This window comes from Monomorium pharaonis, chromosome 1 (assembly GCF_013373865.1).
Source record: "Monomorium pharaonis isolate MP-MQ-018 chromosome 1, ASM1337386v2, whole genome shotgun sequence".
Taxonomy (NCBI): Eukaryota; Metazoa; Arthropoda; class Insecta; order Hymenoptera; family Formicidae; genus Monomorium; species Monomorium pharaonis.
In genome coordinates, this window is record NC_050467.1 from 33,490,683 (window position 1) to 33,496,025 (window position 5,343).

Consider the following 5,343-nt stretch of genomic DNA (forward strand, 5'->3'; position numbering starts at 1 on the left):
AGTGATATTTCCTATGGGTGCTATTGATATTATTCTTTGATGGTGCGAAATAACATATTCTTTTAATTTAATTAAACAGTTAAATATTGTTTCTAATTTTATGGGTATTTGATTATTTTCTCGCGTAATAAGATTTATTTCAGTTGAGCGTTTCTTTTTTATTACGTTAATATTTCCTGGCGTAAGTGTTATATTTTCTACTTTATTTCCGTCTGTTTCCAATAATTTAATTTTAATTTTTGGAGAAGAATTTGTCTCTGTTACTAATAGTCCTTGTACTTTGCCTGAAATTTGTGGAATTATGTTGTCTGTTTTCCATAATTCATCATTTAAAGCATGTTGCAAAAATAAACTGTAACTAGGATTTTTACTACTGCTAGTTGAAGCTGTGGCTTGTAAAATTGATATTTGTGGTATTCTAGAAAGAGCATCTGCATTAGTGTTTTGCTTTCCCTCTTTATATAAAACTTCGTAATTGTATTCCTCTAATTTTAATCGCCATCGCATTAGGCGAGATGATGGGTCTTTAACATTAAAAAGCCAAATTAATGGTTTGTGATCAGTAACTATTTTAAATTTTTTTCCATATAGGTATGGTCGAAAATGTTTTGTTGCCCAAATTATAGCTAAGAGTTCTTTTTCCGTGGTGTCATAATTACGTTCCGCTTTATTTAGTGTTCGAGAAGCGTACGCGATTGGAAGATCATTTCCTATTTTTCCTTGTGATAAAACCGCACCGATTCCTTCGTCGCTCGCGTCCGTAGTTAGTATAAATTCTTTATTAAAATCTGGATATTGTAGAATAAGTTCGCTTAATAGTAATTGCCTGATTTTCTCAAAGTTTATTTGTTGTCGCATTTCCCATTTAAATGGAATGTTTTTCCTCAGAAGTGACGTAAATGGTTGAGTGATTGAACTAAAATCCTTAATAAAACGTCGATAATACCCTACAAGTCCGAGAAATTGCTTAAGTTCTTTATGGTTCTTTGGGACAGGATATTCTTTTACTGCTCTCACCTTTTCTGGGTTAGGTTTTACTCCTTTGTCCAAAATTACATAACCTAGGTAAATCAATTCTTTTTTGAAAAATTCACACTTATCCGGTTGAAGACTAAGGCCTGCTTCTCTTAAGCGTTGAAAAAGTTGATTGAGTTTTAATTTATGTTCTTCTAAAGACTGTGCATATATGACAATATCGTCTAGATAAACAAAACAAACATTTCCTTGTAAGCCCGTTAAAACATTATCCATCAAACGTTGAAACGTCGCGGGGGCATTTTTTAATCCAAAAGGCATTTTTTTATATTCATAATGACCGTGGATCCATCGGAATTTGGTAAAAACCTGAAGCTAAATCGAAGCATGAAAAATATCTAGCTTTTCCTAATTGATCCAAAATGTCTGTTATATTAGGCAATGGGTATGCATCTCCCACTGTTTTATCATTTAATTTCCTAAAGTCTATTACTAATCTCCATCGTTTATTACCGTCTGCATCAGGCTTTTTTGGTACTACCCATAATGGCGAATTAAACGGTGAAATAGAAGGTTGAATTATATCTTGTTCGAGTAGTTTGTTAATTTGTTGTTTAATTTCCTCCTTGTGAACAGGGGGGTATCTGTATTGTTTAACAATTATAGGAACATTGTCTGTAGTAGGGATAGAATGTGTAATTCTATTTGTTCCTTTTAATTTATCTCCCGGCAAATGGAATACATCATTATAATTTTCAATAATAGGTAATATAGAAGATTCTTCTTCCTTATTCAAATGATTTAGTCGTAGGTTTTCTCTTAATATTTTTAATCTATCCGTTAAATTACTTGAGATCACCGAATTTATTATGTATGTAGAGCTGTCCCTCGGGCTCGTGTCGATTAACACTGGCTCCACATTAATTAAAGGTGTCTCGATATTTATTTCGTTTTCTGTCGTATTGACTAAATATGTATGTACGTTACCGTTGTTTACTTTCACAACGCTATCTAAAAGAAAGACGCCCTCCTGTCTTATTTCCTGTCGATTTATCAGTCCGTTATCGATATTACTTTGCTTAGTTTTAATTACACACGGATACATGTTTCTAGCTGGCACAGTTATTAAATTACTATATTCCAACGAGTATACTTTATTATTCCGGATTGTAACTTTTTGTTTTTCGAAATCTATTTTCGCGTTTTCGAGGCGTAAGAAGGTTGAGCCTATTATGCCTTGTTCCTTTAGTGGAAAATTACTTGATACTACATGAAATTCGTGAATGCCATTTTCTGAATTTAAATACGCGGTTCCAAGCGTTTGTTGTTTTTCTTCCGTGATGCCCTGTATTTCTACCTTTCTGTCTTGATATACTAAAGTGTCGCGGAGTAAAGCGTTTGCTTTTATGATATTTATATCAGCTTCCGTGTCTAACAAGAATCTGTCTGTTGGATTTCTAAGTTCGTTGAAGGGGATGGAAATGACATTTCGAGAACTTGTTCGGATTGTGTATGTTCGGACGCTGGTTCTATCAGGTGAATCGGATTTGCGCGACTGGATGATTGGCCTTGGCGTTGCGCGCTCTTCGCTTGGCCTTGATAGTTTAAATTAGGTTGGCTATTGTTTTGACGATAATTGTTTGATGAATTATTTGAATTATAACGAGAATTATAATTTTGTCCGTTATTTGCTTGATATCTATTAGCTTGAGTATTATCATTAAATTTACTTTTCGAACTATCGAAATTTTGCACAGAATCACGTCCATTATGATGATTATTGTATTGAAAATTTTGACCTGCGTTTTTATTTTGTGTATAAAAAGTCTTTTTTCTACATTCACTTTCGGAATGACCTATTTTTTTGCAATAATTACAAGTTACATAGCCTGGTTTATTAAAATTATTCACTCTAAATCTTTCTGCATGATATTGTGATTTTTTAATAAATCTTATGGTCCCTTCTATTGCATCTTCCAAAGTGTTAAATTTTTGTGCTAGAAGATGTTGTCCGACGCTTCTATGTAACCCGCCTAAAAAGTGGTCTATTAATTTATTGGTTGCGAAAACTCTTAATCCCGCTCTTGCTGCCTGGTCAGGGTAATTAGATATTGCGATAATCATATCTGAATTTAATTTCCTAACTTTAGTAACGTATTTTTCAATAGATTCATCTCTGTTTTGTCTAAGATTATTTATTTCTAATTCCCAATGTTCAAACGTTAAGTAATTTCCAAATTCTTTTATTAATGCCTCACATAATTCTTCAAGATTAGTTATAGTGTATACGGATCTAACTAACGCCCGTTAATTTTGTTTGAAGGATCGCCCTAAAAAAAATAATCTTTCTTCTGGCTCTACTAATTCTAAAACTCCTCTACAATCGGATGTAAATTGGTGAACCGGAATATTTTTACCATTAAAGATTGGCAAGAGATTTAAGCTATGGCGAACAGAAAAATAACTATTACCTGTCGAAATCGAGGATCTTCGACTTTGTTGGTCCCTATCTAAGTGACTTTCGCCGTGAAGATTTATCGGTGCCGACGCTTGGTTATTCATGGTTAATGTTAAAGATGTGTGATCGGATTCGAAATTGTCTACTAAACTACTTTCGCCCGAACTATCTGAATTATAGTGTACGCTAGGACTTCGGTAATTCATAAAGACTTACAGTAGTAGTACAATAAACATTGTTCGTATGGTGTTTTGATGTTGGTCCAGGATGTTGTCCGATGATTTGATGATTCTTTTTACGTGCTAGCTGTCCACGGAGTCTCGTCGCTGTCGTCTCAAGAAGATGCTAGATACCTCGTGCTTTTCCTCCCACTTTTCGGCTTTCGTGCTGCTCCGACGTTTCAGCTCCTCTGCCTTTTTCCTCGGATGCTGGGCCGTAGTCCGCCAGGAGGTTTTATCGGTGAAACCAAATTGTCGAATTATGCAGATTATAGCCAATTGTCAAGGATCGTCTTCTACCACAGTATTTGTGAGGTTTTCTCGACTTAATCCTTTGTGTTTCGTGTGTCCTTACTTTGCGCCTTCCTCGAACTTTTATGCTTGCATGAGCAATAAAACAAAATGCTGATGGAGGCCTTTTTTCAGGACAACTGGTTAACCGCTGCCACCAATTGTTACGTGTGAGATGCACGTAATGTGAGAGATAGATCGCACTGGTATTTTAAAGTGTTTATTCTAACGTTTTACAGACTTTCGTCTAACTTCTAGTGGTTTAGTACAGAGACTGACTCTAATCATCGAGAGGGATCCTTATATTAAAGTAGGAATAAGTTAGCATCGTCCAATCATAGGAAGTGCTCGTAAAGCGGTGAGAGCTATTGGTTGATTTCTTAAAAAGGAGAGAATTTGATAATTGATATCTATGTCATAAAGAATAGTTTGGGTGGGATGCAGGATGTTTACAGGACGAGGAAACAGACTAATATTAAGTTTAAAAAGACCTTAGATAGAAAAGGTTATCAATAAGTAAGGATCTGGTATGAGACATCGGGATAGTTTTAAGACATAGTTTGTACAGAGTGATTAGATAGAAATATTTTAAAGAAGAGAATTTTTATCGTGTCTAGGCACGTAACAGTACGCGCATTCGGACGTAGGAATCCCTGGACGAAACGGACGTGATTGATTTAACATCGGAAATGATCGCGAACTTAGAGGAACAAAAGGAGAAGCTGGCCAGTCATTGAGCAGCTTACAACGAGATACAATTTGAAATAGAGTCGCTATGCGATGACGAGAAAGGTGATCGCGACTCATTCGAAGATTTATGTTTCGGGGTGAACGCCGCGATCCGTCGCTTGATTTCGAGCACCAAGCCCGCGTTTCCTGTTGATCGTGCCGCAGTATGTCCGACCGCATCATTGTCCGGCGTGGCCGGCTCTGCGTATAACGTACGACTGCCCAAATTAGATTTGCTTAAATTCACCGGCAAGTACGAAGAATGGTTCCCATTCTACGGAATATTCAAATCAGCTATAGATAACAATCATTTGTTGAACGATTCCCAAAAATTGCAATATCTAAAGGTGTCAATAACAAGGTGACTCATATAATCGAATCATTGGAATTATCGGATCGCAATGTCAATAGCGAGGCGGCTCATATAATCGAATCATTGGAATTATCGGATCGCAATTATTAGGTGGCCTGGAATTTACTAAAAGAAAGATATGACAACAAACGCACTATAGTGCAGACGTGCATTATTTGACCTGCCGAAAATATCGAAGAAAAACGCGGTCAAATTACGCCGGGTGACGGACAGTGCTACGAAGCGTATACATATACAAGCCCTGAGGGCTTTGCAACGTCCCACCGAGTATTGGGACGATATATTAATATATTTAATCT